The sequence below is a fragment of the Stegostoma tigrinum genome, chromosome 25 (genome assembly GCF_030684315.1).
Source record: "Stegostoma tigrinum isolate sSteTig4 chromosome 25, sSteTig4.hap1, whole genome shotgun sequence".
Taxonomy (NCBI): Eukaryota; Metazoa; Chordata; class Chondrichthyes; order Orectolobiformes; family Stegostomatidae; genus Stegostoma; species Stegostoma tigrinum.
The window spans coordinates 29,934,015-29,949,063 of record NC_081378.1 but is presented as its reverse complement, the minus strand read 5'-3'; positions in this window follow the sequence as shown (position 1 = coordinate 29,949,063).

The window sequence follows — 15,049 nt, the reverse complement described above, 5'->3', positions numbered from 1 at the left end:
TGGTTGATTTTCAGTTGGTTTTCAAAATATCTAGCACTGAGAGCTTGAAGGATGCCTATTTTTAGTCAACCACTGCAGCTCAGCATAATGTCGGTTTGCTTCTACTAAAGTCTTTAACAGATACAGCAATACTTACATTGTTCCTCATAACATAAGAAACTAGGCATTGTTCACATTACTGAAGAATCCAATAGATATGTTTTCTGTAGCTCAGTGACAGTTATTAAATAAAAGTATACATATTCGCAGAGTATCTGGGCTAATATTAAACTAGTTGGTTATAACAGAACAATGTACGATGTTTTACATCATCCCCAGTAAAAGAGAGTTTGGGACCTTTATACCCTCATGCCACATGCTATGATACAGTGATTATATCATGAACAAGTCTCTAAAGTTGCACTGAAATCCAATAGGCTTCAGTCAGGAAATCAACCTTGATTCCATTGGTTGGCACCAGTAGCCTTGCTACTTACACCACCCATTATATCCAGTAGCCATGTCATTAGACTTATTTTTAAATCACTGCGGATATTAAGAGAGACATACCATGCAGTAAGTAGGAACATCTAGAATGTGTCATGACGCATACACCATGGATTGACAGATCCAACCAATTTAAGGCACAGGAACCAGAAACTTACCTTATCAAGTCTGAACTGGTGGTTGTGTTCATATGAGCCACCCAGTCTAATCACACACTCTGCTTGCTTCCCATTATTTAAACTTAAATTAACTTCTCGTAAATTCTTCATCCTCTAAATTTAACATCCTTGATTAGCAAAACAGTGACTAAATATTGCCAGCATTTCTTCTTGTTATTGGAGATGGACCTGGGTATTTTTCCACCAGTAGAAGAAAACTTCAAAGTTTGTTCAGTCATGCTAAAGGGATAAAGCCCCTTCATGTTTGTAATTGTCCAGATTAGACCAGTTTTAATAACTTCTGTCACTTAATGTAATAAAAGTTACTTAGTGGAGAACGGCCAAATGGAGAATTCATTCCACACGAAAATAGCCTTGAAAATTAATTTATAAATGAAATGGATTTGATCTTAATGAATGGCAGAGCAGACTCAAAGTATTGGATGGGCTACATACGCTCCCAGTTAAATGGTCAAGAGGTCAAAAAATGGAAATATCGTGTTTTCAGCCTCTCCATTCAGTGCTTTGTATTTCTCATGGTGTTTGTTCGAACTTTTATCTTGCAGTGCATGCAGAAAATCCAAGGGATTGGCCCTACAAATATTATGATTAGAAATATCCAATTAGAATACATTTTTCAGCACTTTTACCAAATTATTGGAAAATAAAATCAACAAAAAAAAACACAGCCTGGACTATTCAATGATAAAAGGCAGTGTCCCATGATTGTATATTGTGCATCTTATAAACACAAATAAACGTTCTTAGCTAATAAGCAAGTTAATAAAGTCTTGCAAACTCATTCTATATTGCAAAACTAAGGAAAGAAAAGTGACATCAAATCAGTTTAAAAAAAAATCCAAGATTTCCCACTGGGATGTCATGCAAGAAATCTAACATTTGTTGACTCAATAGTTTTCTCAGAATCACACATAGCCTAGTCCAGACAATTACTATATACTCTCTTCCGCAAATATAGCTGAAGGGCTAATAATAGCACTGAAAACTCATTAAAACTCTGAGATAGCAAGAACTGCAGACGCTGGAGTCAGAGACAGTGTAGAGCTGGAGGAACGCAGCAGGTCAGGCAGCAGTGGAGTGGGAAAGTCAATGTATCGGTTCAGGACCCTTCTTCAGAACTTTTCCTTTTTTCATGGCTTTCCTACTCCTTTGATGCTGCCTGACCTGCTGTGTTCCTCCAGCTCCATGCTGTATTGTCTCGTTACAACTCAGGTTTCTTTAATCATTCTCAAATTGCAACTTTCTTTTATTGATGAGGTAACTTAGACAATCCAAACAAAGGAGGTGATAAGACCTTGCGATAGTGAACGTTTTCATTAAAAAAAAGACTTCTACTTGCATGTCAGAACTCAAATTGTCAACTGTCTGACTGCTTTTAGCTCTTGTGTGCATGCTTCAGCACATCTTTGAGCTCCAGACAGTGAACATTATAGGTTATTAGTGCTCCAGTTCAAACGCTTCAATTTTAAAACATGTTTATTCCCGCTTGAGTTGCCTTTAAAAGGCTTCTAGTGGGGCATCTTTCGAATCTTGTTGGAAGCAGTTCTTTCTCTATTAAACCACACCACAACCTTATTTTGTGTTTATGCTGTGCTGCTTCTCATGTGGCATGCCACGCACTTCCTGACAAAGATTGATGTCTAGTACACGACGTTTTATGGTTCTGTACACTCAGAGAAGCATTACTAAGCATCTAAATAGAGACAGCAGCTCTGGTATTCAATGGTTTGATAAGAATTTATCAGGTTGTCAGACATTAGGAGGAGAAGTGCACCTTTACTCCCCATTTAAGTTCTGTACTAATTCACGTGGAAGTGAGGGCTGACGGACCTACGCTATCACGAGTGTTAGAGTAAGTAATGGAGTTGAATTTTATGCAAACTCTCCTCTTTGTCAAACATAACAATGGAAAATCTCCACAAACATTGGGCAGGTGGCATAAATCTTAATTATCCTTATTGGACCTGAAAAGACGACAGCATCGGATCAGAGACAACAACTGGCAGAATGCTGCAAGAGACGCTTTTAGTAATGTCTGATCACTTTATGGTTCTGCAACAGCCATAATAACTGTACACACCACATTGTTGAAAACGTTCAACTCTTCAGATCATTCTATTCATTAGCACGAATAGCAGAGCTTCGTGAGGATAACAAGTCCTCACAGAGTCCAGAGTCCAGCAAGCATTTTATTGCAGTTGGAGTGAATCTTTACATTTTCATGCCCTGAAAGTAGCCTGAACACTATTTTAATATTTGGCAGCAATTACATTCTAACTTCTGGAAATTTATTAGTCTCATGACTTTGATCTTTTCTTATAATTTTCATTTAGTCCAAGGCTATCTTTCTCTAAGTCCTGCCTGAGGGCCTAAGATTTGAGATGGAGGCAGCTGTTCTAAGACTAGAAGTCTCTTAGGATAGAGGCAGCCCTTGTCCCGAATGATTGCAAGATGGAGCTATCCCCCATTTCCCTCTAGACATGGGATACGAAGATCAGTAACTACTCATCTGTGGGAAAACATACATCACAATTACTGCTAACCTTTAACCGCTGGGATTCAGTCTTCCATAACTTTTGCAAGCAGATAAAAATCACCTGGAGTTTCCAGTAAATATGAAGCTAAAAATTGGTCCAAGCCATTTGTTAGATACTGGGATCACAACTTGCAACCTACCTAGTCCTGGTTGATGTACAAAGTACACAAGTTGGGTACTGCCACCTATTTGCCTGACCAAGGCAGATACATTTAATGGATTTGTTTGCTTCTGCTTTCAGCAGGGACCTGCCTTCTAAATGCTAAGAACACATGGAAAAACTAATGTTCTGTTCCTGATGTGAGGACTAACTAAATGTTGTTGTTCAATTCTAAACAACAAAAATGAAAAATCAGGGAAGACAGGGGGCTCCAAGGTCACAGAGGTGATGCTGAGACCTTTGTTGTAGTATTGAGGAGAGGTGTGTGGTTCCACAGAGTGCCAGGGACACTTAGGTACCATTCTTACAAATTAATCAAGTAAGTCAACTTCCACCCCTTGATCTAAGAAACTGGAAGCAGTGCCTCAGAAGTATGATGACTTCACATGAGCAGTCAATGTCAGTGAACATAACACCGCATGAAATTGACTACCCATGTAAACATCAACTTTTCACACTGGTGAATAAACTAGAACACATCCAGAATCAGTTTCTAGCACTCAGGGATCCTGATTTTCCGTCTCATCTTCACACTGTATGGTGGGACCATAAGGGGATTGGAGGATACATGGGGTGGGGGCGGCCTTGGGGGTCAGCATACAGGGATATGGGTTGTCTGATGGGTCATGGCTGCTATAGAAGTGGCATTCAATGGCATGGGCAATTGGAAGGGGCATGACCTGGAATGGGAGTCGGCAGCATGATTAGTGTGAGGTGTGAGGTTTAAGGGAACTTTAAACACTGTTGGAACTTGGGGCATGGTAGTGGAGCACTGATGTGAGCTTCAAAAATACTTTAACTCTACAACAACACATTTCTCACATTGTATTGAGATTGGTCAACTGAATTGAAAACAACACCCTAATGTAAACCAACAGAGATGGAAAGTGAAATCACAGGTGGGTCTGGTGTACAATTTCATAAAAGTATGCAGGTTTTTCTTAGCCTGGAGAACTTGACCCATTTTTACTCGGCATATAACTGCAGCACAGCAGTAAAATGTGTCACATCAGATTGTGCATTCTCATAACAATTAATTCCTATTTCTTTACCAATAATGTAGCAAACTCAAAACTGTCTCAAGACTTATTATGCCCAAGGCTTTGCAAGAGCAGGAATTAGACAAACTGACTTTACCTGCAAGATGGGTATCTGGGATTTTAAGAAACTTTCCCCTGGGCCCATCTTAAACCTGAAGATTTGATCTTTATTGAGTGATGAACAAACTCATCTAATAGACCTGCATGATCCATATTTGGCATTTGACCAACACATTGGCTGGTAAAGCTATGAAATTTCTTGACCGATGTGTTCAGAAGCTTCTGGAAGACACAAGATGTTTGTGTGTGCGCGTTTGTCTCAGATTGTGCATGATGTGAACTATGTGAGAAATAGCTAATGGGACAGCATAAACACGAAAAAGGGCAGCTGGCTTTCATAGTAACACTACTGATGACGGCACTAATCTAAATAACACTATACTGAGATCATCTATTACTATAGTGAAGGTATTTTCTCCACATCATCTATTCCAGTGTCAGTGGTTTGAACAGTCAAAGCATGAGCCTGGAGGTCAAAGGTCTGAATCCAGAGCCATGTTCAATGGGACATGGTATTGGCTACACCAAGGCTTGATTTCTGATGGGTTCAGCTACAGGCTAACAGGGATACTTTGCAACCTTTACAAAAGCTTCCAATATGTGAAGTTCTGGGGCCAGCATCCATAATAAATACCGATTGGCAAATCTTTATTTAAATGATGGTTATGAATCCTAACATAAGGATTTGTCCCTTACTGAAGAAATTCTTAAATTGGCTACTAAATTATTTAAATTAATTAGTTCAAGAAGGTCTATTTTTAATCATTGACCTGAACACAATGTTAGTGTTTAGGCCTTCCGCCAACACTTTAATCTGTTGTTCCTATGAGTAGACTGTAAACTTCAGTTCTTCAGGCATTCAATCATTTCAGTTGTGTGTGATCTAAACAAATATGTACTGCAAGTGCATCAAGAACAATTACAAAATAGAATAAGCTCGCATCTTAATATTTTAGTTGACTCTTAAAATTCAATTCATAATATTAAATATTTAGTTTTATTCTGATGGGACATAAAATTTCAATTGAGCTTGAATTCATAGGAACTGCTGATTTACTTCTCTCTAATGCAAGTATTTCTGCTATAATGTGTTTCATTAACACAAATTGAGTGTAATGTTATTGATGAATAGTGGATGCTGTTTGGATAATGCAAACTTTCTGTTGTACAGGTATAGCAATTTCCCTATAATCTGATTTTCTATAGCGCGATTTCACACAAGAATGCAACTAACACATCATAGGAGAAATACCTGTACTGAATTTCAAACCAGAGCTCTCACTTTTGTTGATTGTTGATATCTTGGGAACTTGTATCCAAAACTCACCAATCAATCATTCAGCCTCAAGCTGAACTCGACTGCTTACAGTGTTATTGTCATCTTATGAGCCCTAAGTTGAGCTTTTAGGTCCATATCTTCTTCATTACAAAGACTGACCGACCATTTCCAAAAAATTACCTTATCCCTGCTGCTTCTGAAGCCATTCCCATTGAACTCATGCTTTGGCCAGGTAAGGAGGGTGGAATCAGCTTTCTGTTGTTCAATCTCCTTAGTTTATTGTAACAAAGGCTTTGTGATTTTGTGGAATGAAGCTGAACCTCACTCGAATTAATATGTGGTTAACTAGTTCACCACTAACATTAAGGAGACAAATACAAGTGAAAGAAGGAAGATTTTTATTAACTCAGAAAACTAAAGGTGCAACATCAAATACACACACACACACAAAGTTAGTTAGAAGGGAGAGTGCCTGATATAAGAAGGAAGATAAACAAATATGCAGCTAAATGTCATTATGGTGTCCTGAAGGCTACAATAAATTAGGCTGGATCACCAGTCTATGAATATCATGTATATCTTTGAGTTCTCGGTGTTTGGTACATTTCTCCAACTTTTGTTGTCAGTGGTTGCTTTGCCCTTCCTAAGCGAGAGCAGAGACAGCTTCTTCCAGTTCTGCCATTACAAATCTGCCTCTAACACTCTGCCAAAGCTGTTGCTTAAAATATAATTCATTCATGTATTCCAACGTACGGAGTCACTGTTTCCAAGCTGGACAATTGAGGCAAGATTTTAATCTCCAATTTGTGAAATTTACCAAATAGATTTTGAAAGTAGCAGATGCGAGTTTCTTCACACCTGACTGGTTTTAGTCAGCTTTGATAACTGGACTAATTTCAATCCAGATAGTTTTGTTGATTTCAAAGTGATTTCCTGGAGCTTGGCTCAAAAGTCACTTGATCATTGTAATCATTTTAAGCCAGTAGCTTTTTTTTGAAACCATTTCAGTCCAGAAAAATCCCAGGTGTTAAAATTAGATAACGGAAGTTGAAAATTGATATTCCATATTTCACCACACCCATGATACTAGCTATTCAAGTTCTTGTTCCGTTTCAAATCTCAATTCTCCAAATATTTTTAGGACATAGAATATGGATAGAAAATCCAGCTATTTGGCACTAAATCCAAGTTGCCCACTACTCTTGCTTTTGTTCAATTCATTTCCTTTATGCCTTAGAATTTCAAACTTTTCCATCTACATAATTTGAGTCTCTCCAGGAGCCTATGCCTATGACATATTTTAGGTCTTCAACAACCCTTCCTACAAACTGTCAATTTCTCAGATTCTGGTCTTTGATACCTCCCCCTTCTACTTTTGGAACACCTTTGCACTGGACCAGTGGCACTGGAATTCCTTTGTACTTCACCTCTCAGTGCTTATCCTTGCTTCTTTAAACCCAACTCATTCCCTTCCAAGTATCAATATTTCTAAACTCATTTCCATTAACTGTAAATAATTCACAATGGTCATTCACTTCTGTGAAGCACCTTAGAATTTTACTTACAGTAAAAAAGATGTTATTGAAAAGTATATTACCAGAGGTGTGTTTGAGAGGTGGTGATTCTATAACATTTATGTATTAATGAGCAAATCACACATTTTAACAAGCAGCAGGATGGAAGAACTGTGCTGATCTAATGTCTGGTGCTACTTATCATGAATAATTAGTAGGCTATGCTTTCTCTGAAGAAATAAACTTAAATTGCTAAAAATATGACACTGAGTTTTGGAATTTATTTTATTTTCTGCCTTTTACAGTTCTCTACGCAATGTGCACTACTTGTCATCTAGGAAGGCAAGCCCTTGTTGTGTATCTTACTAGGAACTGTGTTTTTAAAAACCAGTAGCATTTTGCCCTTCCTGTTTCTTCTGGCATAAGAGATCTAGCTTCTACCTAATAATTGCATAAATAACTACCACATTTAAGAGCATCGATAAATTTAAGGAGCTTCTCAAAGATGGAATAATGAGTATTGACCTGAAGGATACTCCTTTACAGTCAGAGGTTTTGGAACAGCACATGTCGCTTGTATATTAGCCTAGAATTTCTTCAGTAGATAGACCAGAGACAGACATTCAGGGAAGCCAATAGGTAAAAGGAACTGAGACTATGTGAATCAGTGAGGCAAGTGCCTTTACAATATTGCAGACCCTTTTTGCAGACCCTGTGATCAGATAATACTTTCACCCACCAACTGCCCTGATGATCTTACCCTACCCGCAACAAATTGCACTAAAATGTGGTATAATGACTTTCTACACCTGAAAAATACTGTCTTACTCTAATGTTAGCTTGAGCTATTGTAGGAGAAGTGTATGCATGAGTCTGGAAATTTGGGGCAGAAACATTACATTGGGTGGCTTGGTTATGGAAAAATTGAACGGATGATACTTAAATGCATAACACACAGACAAATATCTTTGATTTTTATGGCTGCATATTTGATTTGTGCCCAGACTGTGTGTGTCTGGTATGCAGAAGGATCAACTGTGTTTATAGACAAAAATCACAAAATTATTATGCAGCTACAACAAGAAATTTAGAAGGCATTTAGGCTACAAATTAATTATTTAAAGTCTGAAAGTAAAGAGGTTTTGATGCAATTATTCAGGGCTTTGGTGAGACCTTATCTTGTTTGTCAAATATTATTTTGGTCATGTTGAGAGTCATTTGGTAACATTATCCCCTTTGAGTCACAAGTTTCCAGGTTCTAGTTCTACTCTATGACTTGTGCTTAATGATCAAGGCTGCACTGCTGAAAGGAGTTCTTTCAGATGAGTTCTCAGACAGAAGTCACATCTACTTTCTCTCAGATCAATGTACAATTCCCATGTCATTATTTTGGAAGAGGAGTAGGAGAGTTATTCTCAACTTTCAGGCCATGCTGACACATCGAACAGATTACCTTGTGATAATTACTTTGCTGTTTGTGAACTTGCATTCGTACAATTTGGTTGCTTTTTCTTTTATACATTGCAAAAAAGCATACTTCAAAATTCCCAAGATTTACTGACTGAGGTCAGCATGACTGCCTATAAGCATTTATTCAATCCCTCTCATTGTGCCTTTTCTAGAAAAGGCACAATGTTATCTGTCTTCCCAATCCTTGGGCATGATATTAGCATCCAATGAGGATTAGAAAATGATGATCATTGCATCTGTTCATTCCTGCAGTTTATTTTAATATCCTGAATTTCATCTCATCTGACCCTGCTAGTTTATTCACTTTCACAGATACTAACCTCCTTAATATTTCCTTTCCCCCTATGTTTATCATATCTAATACTTCACACCTCTTCTCCTTAATTGCAATGCTTGCATTGCCCCTTTCTTCCAAGAAGATGGGACAAAGTATTCATTAAGAACCATGTTACAGTGTCCCACCTCTACATATAAACCAGCTTTGTGGTCTTTTATGGGCCCAACTCTTTCCTTACTTCTCCCCTTACTCTCAATGCTTTGATAAAACATTTTTGAGTTCTCCTTAACTTTGTTTGTCAATATTCTTTTATGCCCTCCGTTTGCTTTCCGAACTCCCTTTTCTATTTGACCCTGAACTTTCAAATTTCAGCAGTATTCTGTTCTCAGTTTTCTCTTCTGCCCCATCTAACCCTGTCTGCCCAGAAATTTGAGGGTTCGGAATTCATCACAGAACAGAACAGTGGATGCTCTATCCTGGAGTATAATCGAGACTGAAAGTAATAGATTTTCTGAATATAAAAAAAAATGATGAATTTTTGACACAAGATTTTTCAGGAAAGAGACCAGACACTGTCATGGAGCAGTGCTGAGCACTCTGAACAAATCATAAAGCCATCTATGAAGAGAAACTCCTGTTCTTATTTTTCATGTTCTTACATTATAATGTTCCATATCCACGGGAAATTCTATGTCTCTGTTTGAGAGTGAACTTAAATTGGATGAATCCATTGCCTACTTTAATGAGCAGAATAAAAGAGATTCTGCTACTGTCCCATGTGTGTTAACTAATTAAATGTTAGAGTAAAATTGTAACAATAATGAAATGTATTATAGTGAAGTACAATATGTTGTATTCATTTTCTGATTAAAAATGCTGTTTGTACTTAAGTTTCTCCCTTTATCTACAGCAGACAGGCCAGGACACTGAGTTCATATGTCGTTGTGAAGTAAATAACTTCAGATCTCTAAAGGAAGCTGTGGATTTTGTCTTCATTAATTTTGTTGAAAAGGCACACATGAACAGTACTAAAGTTTTGTTTCTTTTTGGAAATATATGTCCACATTTTTCTCTTAACCTAATGAAGAGGGAATTATAACCCCAAGCAGCATGATACAAACCTAAATAAGTGTCAGATTTACTCAAGAGCAATGCTCCACTCAAAAGGAGAAAGTTGGAGTCTAAATATCAATGGAGAGGGTGAATAGGCAATGGAGATGCAAAATAATAATTCAGTGCACTTTTCAGGGAATGTCGTATGGTCGCAGTCTGTCTTTTGGATCCGTGCTGAATGGAGATCTAGCAGGTTTTGGCAATTTGAGGTATTACTGTTAAAAACCTGATGCTAAGTAAGTTTCTTTCAACTACATTAAGTACAGACAAGTGCTTATTTATCTTTCCATGTCTGCAAAACGGCTGCTTCATTCGCACCTGCAACTGTAAAATAATTCTATGGATTTTACTCCTGCAAGAGTGACTTTGGAACTGGGTCCTGAATTCTACTTGTTTTTGCTTTGCTTTACATTATTCTCATGCCCAATTTGTTTTTAATATCACAATGAGATATCTAAGCAAAGTGCATAAGTAATAGCTGTAAAATTTCCACAACTAAATATTGCACAGCATTATTTGCTTATTATTCAGACACATTTACTAAAAATCATGGTTGCTTATTTGGAAATTTTGAGTATAAAACAATATCAGACTGTTAGGTCCATTCAGTTAAACTGAATATTTGACATTTGTAAATACATTGCTTATTTAACTGTAAACTTTTACAAATGGTCATGAAATATGACTAGGTGACTTGATGAAACTGAATGTGAAGGCTGGTTGCTAGTTTGGAAACGAATTGTTCCCATAATTTCAAAAAAAATACTAATGCCTGGTTGACATCTTTGAAGCTGGTAGCATTTGTTGGAAATATTTCTGGCTCGGTAGGTCTGCTTCAACAGAAAGTGCCAAGGAAGACAGGCACTTAATAGCAGGAGTAGGCTGCAGTTGGTCCAGCAATCCCAGAAAAAGGGACCAGAGGCAGCCATTGGGGTAGTTAAAGCATGCTGCTAAAAAGACCTGGCTTGATGTTTTGGTGAAACAAAAAGGGAAGGAACTCTGGCTTCAATGCTCACCATCCCTCACTCCCACATTCTACCCATGTCCCCATATGACCCCTCATGAAATAAATGCCAAGCTATGCCTCACCCATCATCATACCCTCTCCTGTCTCCCCTACCATGCTATAGCACTTCCATCCTGTGCCCATTCACACACAATAAACTATATACGCAAGCAATTAACCCTTTAGAGACAATGACATTTAGACAAAAAGTATTATCATTCATCCCCTCACAATGCACGTCAAATAGTAGATGCAGACAAGAGGTCCCACAGATTTCTTAACACTCAGCCCCAACGTAATGGCACTGTTGCCATAACTCATTAAACATTTGCCTCCTTCACAAGAAAAAAAAATATCAAACCTTCATTTTCAAAGTTCTAGCCTCAGAATATATTCAAAGGTCCCTCTGATTTGGATTGCCTCAGACTGCTCAGCAAACTTAAACTATGTCTGTTCCAAATTCAAAGCATGCACATATCCATTAACAAATGGGTTGCAGAGGACATGCCATTTGATTGAGATATAACGTGTGAAAAGTATAGGCAGAAAAGGAACCAGCTCTGCAGATGCAGTGGCTAAACCACAAGAGAGGAATTAGGTGACATTCTGACAATTCTTTTACTTTTTGGCAATGATATTGGATCGTTTTCTAACTCAATTTGATAGTTGCTCTGTTGGATTTTGTTTTTGTTTGATGGAGTTAGACATTCTTTGTTTCAAAGTTTTTTTTAAGCAATGGATGCTGTGTGTGAGACACAGAGACATCCGTCAAAATTAGAAGGCAGAGCACAACCACCTGCAGCTATGGCAAATCCAAATATGGCTGGGCAGTTCTTTAAAACAAAACCCAATGACAGCTGATATCAGCTTGATTCATCAAAATATCAAATTGAGCTTCTTTAAACATTACATGCTCTTGAGCAACCATTATGTGATTACATACAGTCCCACTTTTGCTTTATGCAGTAGGAAAAGAACAAGTACATTTTTTGCAATACAATAATAAAAACTTCCATTTTCCAGCTTGAATTACCAAACTAAAAATACATAGTCCTGATATAGCTACAAGAGGAAGGAATTTAGTTCACCCTTGCTCTTCTCCAGCAACTGATGATTTCCAGAGATGGTATTACATGCCTCTAAAGCAGATGGAATTTGAATGCAGGTCTCTTGTCTGCCTGACCTCAACTACTCCTCCCACTTCAACAGACCTGAGGAGAACCATAATAAGATACAGGTATCAAGTACTCACTTTCCTCTGGGTCTTTGATGACTTATCCAATAGAATACTAAAATACTTACTTTCCTTAAGTGAAGTCCTCACAGAATGCCCAGAATAAAATGTTAGAATGCTGTTTTGGCCTTGGAAAGGAGCCTCAGCAAAAGTCCGATAGTGTTTCAAAAGTTTCCTTCAAAAGTTCCAACAGCAATTGAACAGTAAAAGGCAATATCCCCTTAAGTGGTGCCACTTATCAGTGATATGCTTATTCCTTTTCACCTGATCACTCTCAGGAAAGGATGTTAACTGAAGCAGAATTCACAAAGATAGAGTGCAGCTTTCTTAATGGGCCCTGGCAATAAATTAACTGTTAATCAGACCCTCATGATCTTGTAAGTGGTGGCTGATTATTCCTTCTACTCCTTCACCAAGGTGGTGCCTTGTACTTGATGTGTAAGGAAGTTTAAAAGATCTAGAATGTGAGTAACAGCACCCACTATGATGATGTCAGAAATCACATGATAAGGACATGCCTACTCTTTGGAGACAAACATGTCTCATGTACTTTGTCAACAAAATGTGAGGCTGGATGAACACAGCAGGCCAAGCAGCATCTCAGGAGCACAAAAGCTGACGTTTCGGGCCGAGACCCTTCATCAGAGAGGGGGATGGGGTGAAGGTTATGGAATAAATCGGGAGAGAGGGGGAGGCGGACCGAAGATGGAGAGAAAAGAAGATAGGTGGAGAGGAGAGTATAGGTGGGGAGGTAGGGAGGGGATAGGTCAGTCCAGGGAAGACGGACAGGTCAAGGAGGTGGGATGAGGTTAGTAGGTAGATGGGGGTGCGGCTTGGGGTGGGAGGAAGAGATGGGTGAGAGGAAGAACAGGTTAGGGAAGTGGAGACAGGTTGGACTGGTTTTGGGATGCAGTGGGTGGAGGGGAAGAGCTGGGCTGGTTGTGTGGTGCAGTGGGGGGAGGGGACGAACTGGGCTGGTTTAGGGATGCAGTTGGGGAAGGGGAGATTTTGAAACTGGTGAAGTCCACATTGATACCATTAGGCTGCAGGGTTCCCAGGCAGAATATGAGTTGCTGTTCCTGCAACCTTCGGGTGGCATCATTGTGGCACTGCAGGAGGCCCATGATGGACATGTCATCTAAAGAATGGGAGGGGTAGTGGAAATGGTTTGCGACTGGGAGGTGCAGTTGTTTATTGCAAACCGAGTGGAGGAGTTCCGCAAAGCGGTCCCCAAGCCTCCGCTTGGTTTCCCCAAGGTACAGGAAGCCACACCGGGTACAGTGGATGCAGTATACCACATTGGCAGATGTGCACGTGAACCTCTGCTTAATGTGGAAAGTCATCTTGGGGCCTGGGATAGGGGTGAGGGAGGAGGTGTGGGGGCAAGTGTAGCATTTCCTGCGGTTGCAGGGGAAGGTGCCGGGTGTGGTGGGGTTGGAGGGCAGTGTGGAGCGAACAAGGGAGTCACGGAGAGAGTGGTCGCTCCGGAAAGCAGACAGGGGTGGGGATGGAAAAATGGGGGTGGTGGGGTCGGATTGTAGATGGCAGAAGTGTCGGAGGATGATGCGTTGTATCCGGAGGTTGGTGGGGTGGTGTGTGAAAACGAGGGGGATCCTCTTTGGGCGGTTGTTGCGGGGGTGGGGTGTGAGGGACGTGTTGCGGGAAATACGGGAGACGCGGTCAAGGGCGTTCTCGATCACTGTGGGGGGGAGTTGCGGTCCTTGTAGAACTTGGACATCTGGGATGTGCGGGAGTGGAATGTCTTGTCGTGGGAGCAGATGCGGCGGAGGCGGAGGAATTGGGAATAGTGGATGGAATTTTTGCAGGAGGGTGGATGGGAGGAGGTGTATTCTAGGTAGCTGTGGGAGTCGGTGGGCTTGAAATGGACATCAGTTACAAGCTGGTTGCCTGAGATGGAGACTGAGAGGTCCAGGAAGGTGAGGGATGTGCTGGAGATGGCCCTGGTGAAGTGACGGTTGGGGTGGAAGGTGTTGGTGAAGTGGATGAACTGTTCGAGCTCCTCTGGGGAGCAAGAGGCGGCGCCGATACAGTCATCAATGTACCGGAGGAAGAGGTGGACACTTCCGCCATCTACAATCCGACCCCACCACCCAAGACATTTTTCCATCCCCACCCCTGTCTGCTTTCCGGAGAGACCACTCTCTCCGTGACTCCCTTGTTCGCTCCACACTGCCCTCCAACCCCACCACACCCGGCACCTTCCCCTGCAACCGCAGGAAATGCTGCACTTGCCCCCACACCTCCCCCCTCACCCCTATCCCAGGCCCCAAGATGACATTCCACATTAAGCAGAGGTTCACCTGCACATCTGCCAATGTGGCATACTGCACCCACTGTACCCGGTGTGGCTTCCTCTACATTGGGGAAGCCAAGCCTAGGCTTGGAGACCGCTTTGCAGAACACCTCCGCTCAGTTCGCAACAAACAACTGCACCTCCCAGTCGCAAACCATTTCCACTACCCCTCCCATTCTTTAGATGATATGTCCATCACGGGCCTCCTGCAGTGCCACAATGATGTCACCCGAAGGTTGCAGGAACAGCAACTCATATTCTGCTTGGGAACCCTGCAGCCTAATGGTATCAATGTGGACTTCACCAGTTTCAAAATCTCCCCTTCCCCAACTGCATCCCTAAACCAGCCCAGTTTGTCCCCTCCCCCACTGCACCACACAA